The sequence below is a fragment of the Mustela lutreola genome, chromosome 3 (assembly GCF_030435805.1).
Source record: "Mustela lutreola isolate mMusLut2 chromosome 3, mMusLut2.pri, whole genome shotgun sequence".
NCBI classification, from domain to species: domain Eukaryota; kingdom Metazoa; phylum Chordata; class Mammalia; order Carnivora; family Mustelidae; genus Mustela; species Mustela lutreola.
In genome coordinates, this window is record NC_081292.1 from 170,535,939 (window position 1) to 170,548,910 (window position 12,972).

General features: G+C 43.9%; 1 protein-coding gene across 5 annotated transcripts in view; it reads right to left on the reverse strand.

Moving 5' to 3' along the window:
- The window catches only part of DGKD (diacylglycerol kinase delta), a 113,398-nt gene that overhangs the window by 57,431 nt on the left and 42,995 nt on the right, over window positions 1-12,972 (reverse strand). The window contains exon 1 of one of the 5 annotated variants that reach the window (XM_059167678.1): window positions 10,225-10,272. The exons of 3 other annotated variants lie outside the window; for them this stretch is intronic. The gene's annotated coding sequence lies outside the window, so the exon portion shown is untranslated. Of the gene's footprint in view, window positions 1-8,763; window positions 8,785-10,224; window positions 10,273-12,972 lie in introns of those variants that run through there. One more of the 5 variants, XM_059167679.1, reaches the window with a different exon arrangement.

The window sequence follows — 12,972 nt, forward strand, 5'->3', positions numbered from 1 at the left end:
CATAGGACATTCAGGTAGGGAGCAAAGCCAACTAGGCCAGAGGCCAAAATCACTGTAATCCATCAGAGGACAGATTTTTAAAAGGAAAGAAAAAGCAAGATGAAGCAAAAAGGAAAAGCTATACCTAAAACTGAAATGTGACAAAAATATTTGGGATTATTGATCTAGTCAATATTTCTACAGTACTTTATTAACCTTTGGAATGTGCTCAACATGTAAAATCTTAGAGATTATAGGTGACCCTGAGCAGGGTGCTGGAAGCAGACAGCCCCTGGCAGGGGAAGGAGGGGGAATGCCAACAACGAGCACCCCAGGTGTAGAGGTGGTGCCCCACACTGCATCTCCCCCACAGCAGGCAGGAAACGAGAAGCTGATCCACAGAGGGCAAAACTCAACGTTCCTCCAACAGTGAAGCACTATAAATAACCCAACCCTCCAAAGCACACAACGGAAAACCATGCAGCCAAATTTTACAAGTGCAATGTCAGCGTGTACTCATGGACACAGATGTTCATAATATAATGCATTACTTTTATGTTCATTTTTTTTTTAAATGTAGACTCTATGCCCAACGTGGAGCCCAATATGGGGTTTGAACTCACGACCCTGAGATACGACCTGAGCTTAACCAGCTGAGTCATCCAGGCGCCCCCATAATATAATGCATTTTATTTATTTATTTTTAAAAGACTTTATTTATTTGACAAAGAGATAGCACAAGCAAGCAGAGTAGCAGGCAGGGAGAAACAGGCTCTCCACTGAACAGGGAGCCTGATGCGGGGTTCGATCCCAGGACATTGGGATAATGACCTGAGCTGAAGGAAGACACTTAACTGAATGAGCCACCCAGGCGCCCCCAATATAATGCATTTTAAAAACAGGTCACACATGAGTATATATTAATGATCCCACTGTTATACTATTTACAGATATTCATAGGAAAACACCTACCAAACCATTTGCCTCTATCACAGCTTTCAACCTTAGCACTACTGACATTTTCAGCCAAACAATTCTTTGCTGTCCCCTACAGCACTATGGGGTGCTGAACAGCGTTCCTGACACACCAGTAGCAGAGACACCACCAACTCCAGCCCCCACATGTCAAACCAAAGTGTCTTCAACTGCCAAATGTCTTCTATCCAAGTGGCAAATGCCACCTTCCTATTCCCCGCCCCATTCCCTCCCACGATTGAGAACCACAGGTCTCTATAATAGTGTCTATATTTGGGATCTCAGTGATAAGACTTTTGAGTGTTTTTTACATGTTATTTGTATAAAAAAGTCAGTATTATGCCAACCTTAGCATGAGTAAAACATTACAGGCGTTTTGCTATAAGGCAGTTTTTTTAGTTGCTACAAAGTTTTATATTCAGAAAAAAAATAAAGAAGTCTCATGGGGAAGGATGAGCTGGGGCAGACACTCAAAACCCTTTCAAGTCTGTAACCAAGCATTGGAAACAACAGCAATAGAAGTACAAGTTTTTTAATTTTATAAGGAACTACTAAAGTGAATACAGGAAATACTACAGTGAATACAGAACTTTACCTTTTATCTTTTTTTCAAGATATATTTATTTGAGAAAAAAAGCGATGGAGCAGGGAGAGAAGGAGAGAGAGAATCTCAAGCAGACGCCCCGCTGAGCCCAGAGGCCCACGCAATGTGGAGCTCAAGGTCATGATCCCAAGATCAAGACCTGAGCCGAAATCAAGAGTCAGACATCTCTCTGATGAAGCCACCGACGTGCCCCAGAACTTTACCTTTTAAAAAAGTGAGGGAGCTTGATGGATGGGAGGGAGTCTGCGTCTGAGCGAGACTAGCAAAATGCACAAAGATCTCAGATGGAATAAGTAATTCCCAGGCAGAGTCCCAAGGCCCCAGAAGCTCAGGGCTGTGCTCCTCCTGGGCTGGCCCCGTCCTGGAGAATGATGGCCCCTTTCAGAGGCTGCGCCAGTGCACGTGAGGCAGAAACACAGCCGCAGAAAGGGCAGTGACTGCATCTGGCTACCACACAGAGGGAAAAATTAGCTCCAAGTCATTAGTTCAAGCACTAGGATCATTATTATCCCAGTGATAATGGAATCTAAATTAAAAGTGCCCTGGCAGTGGTCTTGAAGGGATGTGGAGATGGAGGGAGCATGATGGGAATACTTTAACAGTCTCAAATCTGGCCACTCCCATGCTGTCACAATCCGTCTGTTTTTCTCTGGGATTATGTGATGCCAAATCTGCACACAGCCAAGGGCATCTACAGTAACACCACAGTCAACAAGTATTGGGAAAGGAAGAGAAGAGACATAAGCAGCCTCTACAGCCCAATGTCAGCCATGCACTTTTCTGATCACTGAAGGTCAAACTGATCAGGCAGTTAAGACTTCCCAGAGCAAAGAACACGTGCATCCTCTGGCTTGCCAGGTGTCCGCCCTCAGGACAAAGGCTCATGCACACCTTGACTAACGAGCTTATCTCAAGGATGTGTGCACGTCCAACACTTCCAGTGCTTAAGTAAACCAGGGACTAGCTACCAGGCCAACAGTAGAGGCAGTCAGAAAAGAGACAAACACCTCACTAGGGGAAAACAAGGCTGACAAAGAATTTTGGAAAGGGTGTATTACATCACATTACTGGATTAAACAAAAATGAGACTGAAAGGGCAGGACACACAGCATGGAAAACTGGAAGCTGGTATCTCAGGTGGTGAGACCGAATGGCTTTTCTCTTCTTTTGGTTTTCTGTATTTTCCACATTTTCAAAAAAAAAAAAAAAAAAAAAAGTGTTTTAAAATACATCTCTGCCTTTTTCTTCTTCTTCTTCTTTTTTTTTTTTTTAATCTACAAACTCAACATCCAGGACAAAAAAACTAACAGCTGCCTATGCAATTAGCTTCTTCCCCTTCTACCTTCCAGAATGGCCCTGCTGTTCCAGGTAGCCCCCTGCTCAGCCTGGCTACCAGTGCACTTCCCACAGCTCCCGCAGCTCTGGGACAGCACTGGGGGAGCTCCCAGGAAAGCTCTTTGAAAAGACAGAACAGCACTGGCCACCCCTGCCCTGGCCTACCTCCTTCCTGCGGCTCCTGCAGCCAGCAGCTAGCTCCACGAGGGGACCCTCAGAGAGAAAGCTGGGTCTCTGCCAACCGCGGAGCTCCACACTGGCCCCAGACTGCTGGCCCCTGGTCTTTTCAAGGACAAATAAACAAATCTCTACCTTATTTAAACCACTGTTACCTATGTTTCCTGTTCAACACCCCAAACCTAACCTTGAGACACCACCCTCATCATCACAGACCGAGGCACAGAAATGGAATCTTCTTTCTCTTCCAGGTCAATAACTTGATTTCTCCATTAACTAGAACTGAAAACTCCCAACTCAAATGGGCAGCAACACCAAGGGAGCTTGATTTAATAGAGTAACAGTGAGGTTGAAATAATAACACTGAAAATCAAATCTGAGGACATAAGTCAGAGCCATACAAACTCTACAATCTGCCCCCTATTCGTTAAAGAAAGTTTTATGGGAGCATAGTCATTCCTGTACATACTGTGTCCAACTGCTACATACGGCCAGAGAGACCCCATCGCTCACAAAGACTAAAATATCTGGACTTCTGTAGAAGTCTGCTGCTAACCTCGGATAGATAAATTAGTGCTCACATGTATCTCAGGAGGAGCATAAAGAGAATTTGATGTGAAGGGGTTAAATGCAATGCATTACAAAAAAAGATGGAATTTGCACCTTGTCCCTTCTCTCTGCCTCAGGCTCCACAAGGAAGGGGGCCTCCATTCTGTTCCCAGAGGAACCCCTGAGCACCTACAGGTAGTACTTGCTCAATGAATTCTCACAGAATTGAAACACGTCCCACTTACATGAAGGGTCAGTCCCTGAGCATTTTAGGGTGAAAACCCTCGTGGCCATGGAACACAGCACAGTGATGTATCCTTGAGCATAACTCCCCTCACACACCCTGTCCCCACCTCACAGGGAATATTTCCAGGTGGTTTACCCAGCGCACTAAGGAGTGCCATGTTCTCCCACTTTCTTATGACTCAGTCTGGGAGCCACGCTGCCTGGGAAAGACCACGCTCCACAACACGGTGACATGTGTGAGCATATGCTCAAGTCTGGCTCGCAACAAAGCAGGAGGCCAGTGGGAACAGAATCAGAGGCAGGGGTCCTGTCCACCCCTTCCTGTGTACCCCATGTCCCTCCCCTCCCAGGCAATCCACCATGCAAGATGATAGGGGCAGCCATCTCCTCCCCTCCGGGACTAACTCTGAGGAAAACAGTTTCAGACATCTGACCAACACGATGAAGGTTTCACATCTCATGGTCATGATGCAAAGCTGGAGGAAGAGGAGGGGACAAAGACGCTATATGTGAGCCCTTGTTCCTCACAACCCATGGTTGTCAAGTGGCCCTGCTGAGGTTCGGCCGGAAGCTGAGGTCACAGACTCACACACCCCTATGACTGGATGACCATGTGCCCCAACCCCATTTCATACATTAGGAAACAGACACCCAGAGAGGACAGGTGATTCCCCAAGGCCACTCCCCACTGCTGTAGGAGGCAGAGCAGTGACCAGAAGACAGCTGGCCAACTGGTCCCCTCCAGCACACGATGTGGTCTGTGGACCCCTGCTTGAGGGATGGAGTTTCTGACCCACGTGTTCTAGAAGAGCTGCTGAGTGCCGGCAGGGGCTCAGGAAGGAGACAGGACCACGAGGAGCACTGCTGATGTGTACAGCTCCCACTCCCTGCAGCTGCTGGAGGTGCAAAGACCCAGCCCCTGAGACACAAAGGAGGGAGGGGGAACTAGACCTTTCTAGATGCCAGGGACCCGAACAGAGTCATGTCCTCTCAGAGATGCCCAGTCCAAATCACACTGTCCTTTCTAACTCCCCAAGTGACAAATGTACTTGGTCCAGCATGGTCATTTGTAAGCGATCCAGGAAAGGACATCTCAGACCACATTCCCAGTAAGCAGGTAAATCATACACAACGTCAACTGCCTTCTGGGATAATCTTGCCCCATGTATATAACCCCCCCTTCCAAACCTAAACAAATTTATCCCTTTCCTCTAACCAAGCTTCCTGTATTCCTCTGGTATTTCAAGTATATTTCAAAACTGAAAAGAAGTCATTCCAACCACAGGATTTAACATTTTAAAAAACCAAAACAGAAAAAGGGTTGAAAATACTTTTTTCCCTTGGCAAGTCCTGACTCAGAGGGTCTGTCTACCAGAGCTATGGACACATCACCGGGCATCTGAACAGCCACTGTGGGAGGACAAGGCATGCGGGCTGGCTGAGGCAGGCTGGCCTGACTCAGGAGCCACCTCCCTTTGTCATGGCACAGCTATGACACAGTCCCATGTGGATGGAGAAGACAGGAAAGCTTCCCAAAGATGCCAAGTGACAGACACACAGCAACTATGAGCCAGTTACCCCAACAGATATTTATAGAATGCCTACTTTGTGCCTGGCATAGCTCCGGGACGCTGGAATAGAGAGTGAGTCAGTAAGCCCCAGGACACCCCTTTTCTCATAAAGCTTACCCCTCTCCCTCCAACAGACAGAAATCAGAGGATGAGAGAAAGGGTGCATATAATGTTAATGTTGACAAAAGAAAGAGAAAACCTAAATAGCCTATATCCATTAAAAATTTTAACTTATGGGGGCCCCAGGTGGCTCAGTCAGTGGGCACCCAACTCTTAATCTCAGCTCAGGTCTCGATCTCAGGGTTGTAAGTTCGAGCCCTGCGTTGCACTTCATGCTGGATGTGGAGCCTACTTAAAAAAAAAAAAAAATCAAAAAGTTTTAATTTGATTAAAAAATGTCAAAAAGTACTATCAAAAATCTCCACCCACCCCCCCAAAATCTCCACACCAAGTTCACTGGTAAATTTTAGCAAGAATTTAAGAAAGAAATAACACCAAACTTTATCGAAAAAAAAGAGGGGAGAACAATGATATCCCCCCCTTCTGTTACAATGCTAGTTTATGTTTTATAAAGCCAAATTAACCTAAGCACTAATACCCAACAAAAGTAAAAGGAAAGGGAAAACTACAGACAAATATCTCTCATGGATATGGATGCAAAAATCCCTAACAAAGTAACAGCAAGTTGAATTTAACAGTAAAGAGAGTAGTATGAGGAAGTAAGGTTCGTATCAAGAATACAAGGTGGGTTTAACACTTGAAAACCAATTTCATTTGCCCTTTAACAAAATTAAGGGAAAAACAAACATATGATCACTTCAGTAGATGCAGAAAAGTATCTGACAACATTCAATACCCATTCATAATAAACATTCTCAGCAAAGAAGAAAATCCTCAAACTGATAAAGGGCACCTACAAAAAGCCCACAGCTAACATCATACTCAATAGTAAAGAGCTGAATTGTTTCCTATTAAGATTTGAAGAAATGAAAACATCCCTGCTTACACTACGTCTATATTCAACATTATATCAGCAGTTCTGGCTTTTGCAACAAGGAAAGAAAAAGAAATATAAGTCATCTAGGTAAGAAATAAGTACAACTGTCTCTATTTGCAGATGATACAACTGTTCATATTGAAATTTCTGAGGAATCTACAAAACAACTACTATAATTAGTAAGTTGTTTTCCAAGGTCACAAAATCCATTATACTCTTATTTTTTTGCAGCAAACAATGAAACATGTTTTTATATTTCATTTATTTAATATGAAATAAAAACATAAATTACATAGGAATGAATCTAACAAAACATTAAAGATATCTATCCTGAAAACCACAAAATTCTACTGAGAGAAATTAAAGACCTAAATAAATACAGAGTTATATTACATTCATGGGAAAATTCAATGTCACTAAGATATTGATTCTTCCCAAAATGATTTACAGGTTTGATGCAACTTCAATCAAGATTCCAGCAGGCTGGAACACTTTGAATTCAGCATCCTGAGTTCAAGCCCCACATTGGGTGTAAAGATTATGTAAAAATAAAATCTTCAGGAAAAAAAAATTCCAGCAAGCTTATTTTGTAGAAATTGACTATTTTAAAAAATTATATGAAAATGAAAAGGACTCAGAAATAACCAAAGCAATTTTAAGAACAAAAGTTAGAGGACCTGCAGGATACCTGGGTGGCTCAGTCAATTGAGCATGTGCCTCTGGCTCAGGTCACGGTGTCAGGGTCCTGGAATGCAGCCCCGCATTAGGCTCCCTGCTTAGCAAGGAGCCTGCTTCTCCCTCTGCCAGATGTTCCCACTACCTGTGCTCTCTTTCTCTTCCTCTCTCTCTGAGAAATAAATAAATAATATCTTCGTGGGGGGGTGGTGGAATACGTTAGAGGACTTACCCTGTCCGAGTTCAACACCTACTGTGAAGTTATAATAATCAAAGTGTGGTCTTGGGGTAAGATTAGAGCCATATAGATTGATGGAACAGGTCAGAAAGTCAGGAAACAGATTCACAAACATATGGTCAATTGACTTGTAGCAAAGGTGTCAAGGTGATTGATGAGAAAAGAAACGTTTCTTCAACAATGCTGCTGGAAAAACTGATCATCCATAAGGGAAAAAAGGAACATCAACTCTTACCTCACATTACACACAAAATTAACTGTACATTAGTTATAAATCTAACTTCTAGTAAAAAAAATCCTTTGCAATACTGAAGCAGAAAAAGGTTTCTTAGATTGAAAAACAAGAAGCATGAACCATAAAGAGAAAAAACTAATGAATTCAATTTCACCAAAAAGAATGACTCTGTTCTTCTAAAGATGCCACGCACAAAAAAGGCAAGCCACAGATTGGGAAAAACCTTCCTAACACATATGTGACACAAAGAACTTATATCCAGAATACATAAAGAAATCTTACAACCCAATAATAAGTAGTATAATAATTTTTTTTTAAATCTCACAATTCAATTCAGAGCAAAAATGGACAAATGATTCTACCACACACTTCACAAAATAACACAAACAAATGGCCAAGAAGCACATGAAAAGATGCTGACATGATTTGTTATCAGGGAAGTGGAAATAAAAAGCACCATGAGACATTACTACAGATCTATGAGAACACATTAGCTAGAAGACTGACGCCAGCAGGTGCTGGCAAGGATGCGGAGCCACCGGAATGTGCTGCACTGCAGGAGGCCACGTGAAATCCCAGGCACTCTGGAAAACAGCTGAGCAGTCTCTTACAAAGCTAAGTGCACACCTACTATATGACCCAGCAATTCTCCTAGGTATTTACCATGGGACATGGAAACATTATGTCCACACAAATACTTGTATAAAAATGTTCATGTCAGCTTTATTTGCAGTAGCTCAAAGTTGGAAATTGCTCAAATGCCCACCAATAGGTAAACGGATCAACAAATTGGGGGAAAAGAACACACTGTTGACATACCCAATGTGGAAAATTTCAAAATCCTTATACTGAGCCAAAGATGCCATAAAAGGGGGGACATACTTTCAACTTATATTCAGTGATTATTCAATTTACATTGAATTATTCCATTTATACAGAATTCTAAAAAAGCAAAATAATGTTAAAGACAGAAAACAGATCCATATTTGCCTGAGGAGGGGGCAGAGAAAGGATAGATCACGAGGAAACTCTCAGAGGGAATGGAAATGTTAGTTGCCCTGTCTGGTGACAGTTTCAGTGGGGCAGGGGTGGGGCAGCTCCGCAATCCCTGCACTTGAAACAGCACAGCTCATTGTACAGCAGTTCCACCTCAACTAAGTTATAAAAATAATGTTAACATACCTTGGTGCACTGCAGTATTCTTTAAAGGACAGGGTGAACCTTCCTCTGAATGACTAGAGTGACCATATAGTTTTATCATCCAAGCCAGGAAATTTCTGCAAGTCAAAGTGGGTGCTAAAAATAATTAACGGTGTTATCTCATCTACAACAGGGTGTGTGAACTGGCAGCGCCCTGGACAAAGCAGCACTTATGGCTCTGGGAACAACAAACACCCAGTCTAACCCTCGGTGTGATTAGATACTTATTGCATAAAGCAAACCACAGCATTCATTCCTCAGAAGACAGAGAGAGCCAGAGCTGGCAGTGGCCTGGAGGATCAGCTATGCCTGGGCCCCTGCCTTCCAGTCATGGAAGTGGTCCTGGTCTTCAGTGCCAGGGGCAGGACAGAAGTCACGGATGGGGTGGGGACCAACCCCACTCCTAACTATTCTCCAAATGTGCGATTATTCTGATCCACCATCTTTGAACTTTTGCAGCCAGTGAACATCAGGCGACTGTGAGGAGAGCACAAGACACGTACGTCTAAGTCCAGCAGGGGGCGCCTGGTTGGCTAAGTCAGTGGAGAATGTGCTCTCAGAGTCCTGGGTTCCAGCCCCACGTTGGCCATCAAGCCTACTTTAAAAAAAAAAAAAACAGTCTAGCAGGATCAGAAGCCAGCCTGGGAAGGGCCTGAACAGCCCTGTGCAGGTGGCGTTACCAGCCTCCCATGAGCTCCTCAACCCCAGGCTAAGGTCTGGAGGGTTAGCTAGATACCCTGTACAGAACTGGTAGAGCAGCTCCTACAGTTCTCCTGACTTTAAAAAAAAAAAAAAAAAGGAAGGGGGAGATCACATGTTTCATTTCTGAGTTTACATTTCAGAGCAGGTGCTTCTGCTATGGAGGAGGGGGGAGAGTAGTGAGTCAATAAACAGCAGCCTCCCTGGCACAAAGCGGGGGAATTATCTTAATTTGATAAGAAGTTGTTTCAAGGAAATAAAAACCTCCTACTCCCTACTCTACCTACTCTGAAATGCCAGGTTATTCTGGGACAGGAAAGTAGGGTTTTTTTAAACATAATATTCTATAGAATGATATCATTTTCCTAAGTTTCAGGGAAAAAAGCCAGACAGGTCTTGGTGCAGTCATATCCCTAGCACACGTACCAAAGAATACTAAGTAAAGGAGAGCTAAAGTTATTAATTTCCTAGACACCCTAAGTCAAACTACAGTCCTTCAATTGTTCATTTTGGTTTTTGTTTCTTCTATTATTTGTAAATAAAAACAATTAGAAGTATTAACAATTCATACACACACACATACACACACACACACACACACGTATGGTGAAAATAGCCTAGATTTTATAAGTGCAACTCCTCCTCCTCGGTAACACCACACAGCCCAGACAAGTGACGGAATCCTCCCCCACCCTCAATCCTAAATACACTTAACAGACATCCACCACTGGCCCCAGCACTCACCAAAAGGCGGCCAGAAGAAAACAGAGTCCCCTCCCGTCTACCTACTTGGAACAACCGAAAGAACTGAATCCTAAGTCCTCGTGTGGCGTACCTGACTCTTAGCACCCAGAGGCAGGTGCTGCCTTCAGCAAAACCCCACACTTAGCAAACACACACTACCAATTTGGCTCAAAGCCTGCTTCTTCCTGCTTCTTGGAACTGAGAACACAAAGTAGATTATGAAGCAGGGAATTCACTGGATTCATTTCCTCCTGCAGCTGCTCTCCTGGTCCTGCACCCCTGTCCAAAGGGTATTTCATCAATCACAGCCTCTAATTCACTAAGCGCCTACTACGTACTAGGCTCTTGCCCCCCCCCCCCCACAGGTGAGGTAGTATGGCCCCAGCTCTGCCGATGGGAAGATGAAACGACAGGTGTTAAGCAGTGGAGGTCCCACAGCTGACAGCTGGCACAGCCAGGACATGAGGTCAATTCTCCTGGAGCCCATCACTTGAGCAGGAACCACGGTAGGCCTGCTCATGGCAGTGAGCCCAGGCAGTAGGAGCTGCTGTCCTAAATACGTGGGGCTTCGCGTCTGGCAAGTCTTCTAGCTTCAGAGGCCTCTTGGGACACCCTCAGCCCACGACTATGACTTTCCCCACCCCAGCTCCAGGCCTGCAGTCACAGAAATTGGGAAGAGTTTCCATGAAGGAAATCTGCCAATTATATATATAGCTTTTCCTCTCTCTAAGCCAAAGTGACTGGTTGCAGGGGTTTTGCCCAGGAAATATCTGAGCTCCAAACAAGTTGAGAAGGAAAACTGATGGTGAAATCTGGATAAAGGTCATGGTTCTTCACCGAAGGAACAGCCCTGGCCACCTAACAGGCTGACGTCTGCTGGAAACAGTTGAGTAAGTCAGGTCCAGGGTTCTACCCTACAGAATTCTACTAAGGAACTTTCATTCATTCAACAAACATGAATGTCAAACAGATAAGATTAAAAACAACTAAAAATATTACTTAAATCCATTATATAGCTTCTTTTTTATTTAGTCATTGGACAATAAAAACTAAAAACAGGAGAAGTAAAAGGTAAAGAAAAACCAAAGTTTTTCTCTTGTTTTTACTAGTTATTGCCCAATAGCTCTAAGAAGAGTAACTCCTGATACCTACTCTTCGGCTGCACGTGCTATTTTTCTATATTCTCCGGACCTCATCTGAAATCCTTTGAAATTCCTTTATTTTTTTTTTTTAAAGATTTTATTTATTTATTTGACAGAGAGACATCACAAGTAGGCAGAGAGGCAGGAGAGAGAGAGAGAGAGGGGAGGAAGCAGGCTCCCTGCTGAGCAGAGAGCCCGATGCGGGACTCGATCCCAGGACCCTGAGATCATGACCCGAGCCGAAGGCAGTGGCTTAACCCACTGAGCCACCCAGGCGCCCATGAAATTCCTTTAAATAGAAATAACTGCTAAGTGTGGCAAGCAACTCTATTGCCATCCTAAAATCACTGATGACTGATGGTGTATATAAAAACCAGGAAAATTGGGGTGCCTGGGTGGCCTGTGGGTTAAGCCTCTGCCTTCAGGTCAGGTCATGATCTCAGGGTCCTGGGATCGAGGCCCACATCAGGCTCTCTGCTCAGCGGGGAGCCTCCTTCCCCCTCTCTCTGCCTGCTGCTCTGCTTACTTGTGATCTCTCTCTGTGTCAAATAAATTTTAAAAATCTTTAAAAAAAAAAAAAAAAGAACACCAGGAAAATTTCTGAGAGCACTTTTCTGCCAACCCGATGACCTATGAGAAGCTATTTCCTTTTCACAGATGAGGAAACAGAGCCACGCAGCTAACAAAGAAAACCACCTTATACCAGACCTTGTAAAACCTCTGGATACCATTATATAGTTCAACAATATTCCTCGGGGAAAAGGAAGTTTTCCCACATACAGACACAACAAATCACTCCTTGCTTTGAAAGACCTGGTTATTCTGACACAGTCATTTTAGGGCAATGGATGCCAGGAGCAAAGTCTGCTCGATTGATCCCTGCCCCATTAAGCCACATGGTATAAACACACAGCTAAGCAGAGGGGCCACATCCTACTTTGGGGAAGTTGTGTGAGATTTCAGTATGACATTTGGCAGAAGCAGTCCCCTAAACATTTATATTCCATAGGAGAATATAATTCTCATTCAATTTATAGAAAATTATACTGAAATATGGGCACATCTTTTTTGTGCCATGCACCCAGGTTATCCTGAAAACCCTCTTTATTGTCAATCCCCCTAACTTGGCCAATCCATCTTCCTAAAACTGAATTTTAATTTAAATAAATTTAAATGTATCTGATAGGGCCTCTCCTTCCCTTTGTTTTTATATGATGCCAACAGTCACTCACTTCTAGTTTTCTGCGTTCTGCACCTGCTCCTTCCATTCCCTCCAACCCCTGTCAGCCCTCACGTCAGCATTTGCGTAGACTCCCCTACTGCCCTTCTCCAGCCCACCCCTCTGCTCTCCTTTCTTCTTCAGCAGGCTCAGCCAACTCTGCCCAGTTTCCCTCATCAGCCTGCCTCCTCATCAACAAACCTGGCCTAGCCTTCCCTCCTTGATCACAGGTATGTAACACACTCGCCTGAGATTCTGGGGACATTAGATTCTGGGGTCGTAGGATACATTATAGTTCCAATCATGATCCATTCAAACTCAGGTAAACAGAAGCTGATGAAGCGATAAACCAGAACCAAACCTGAATCAACCTCGAGGGCAGGCAAG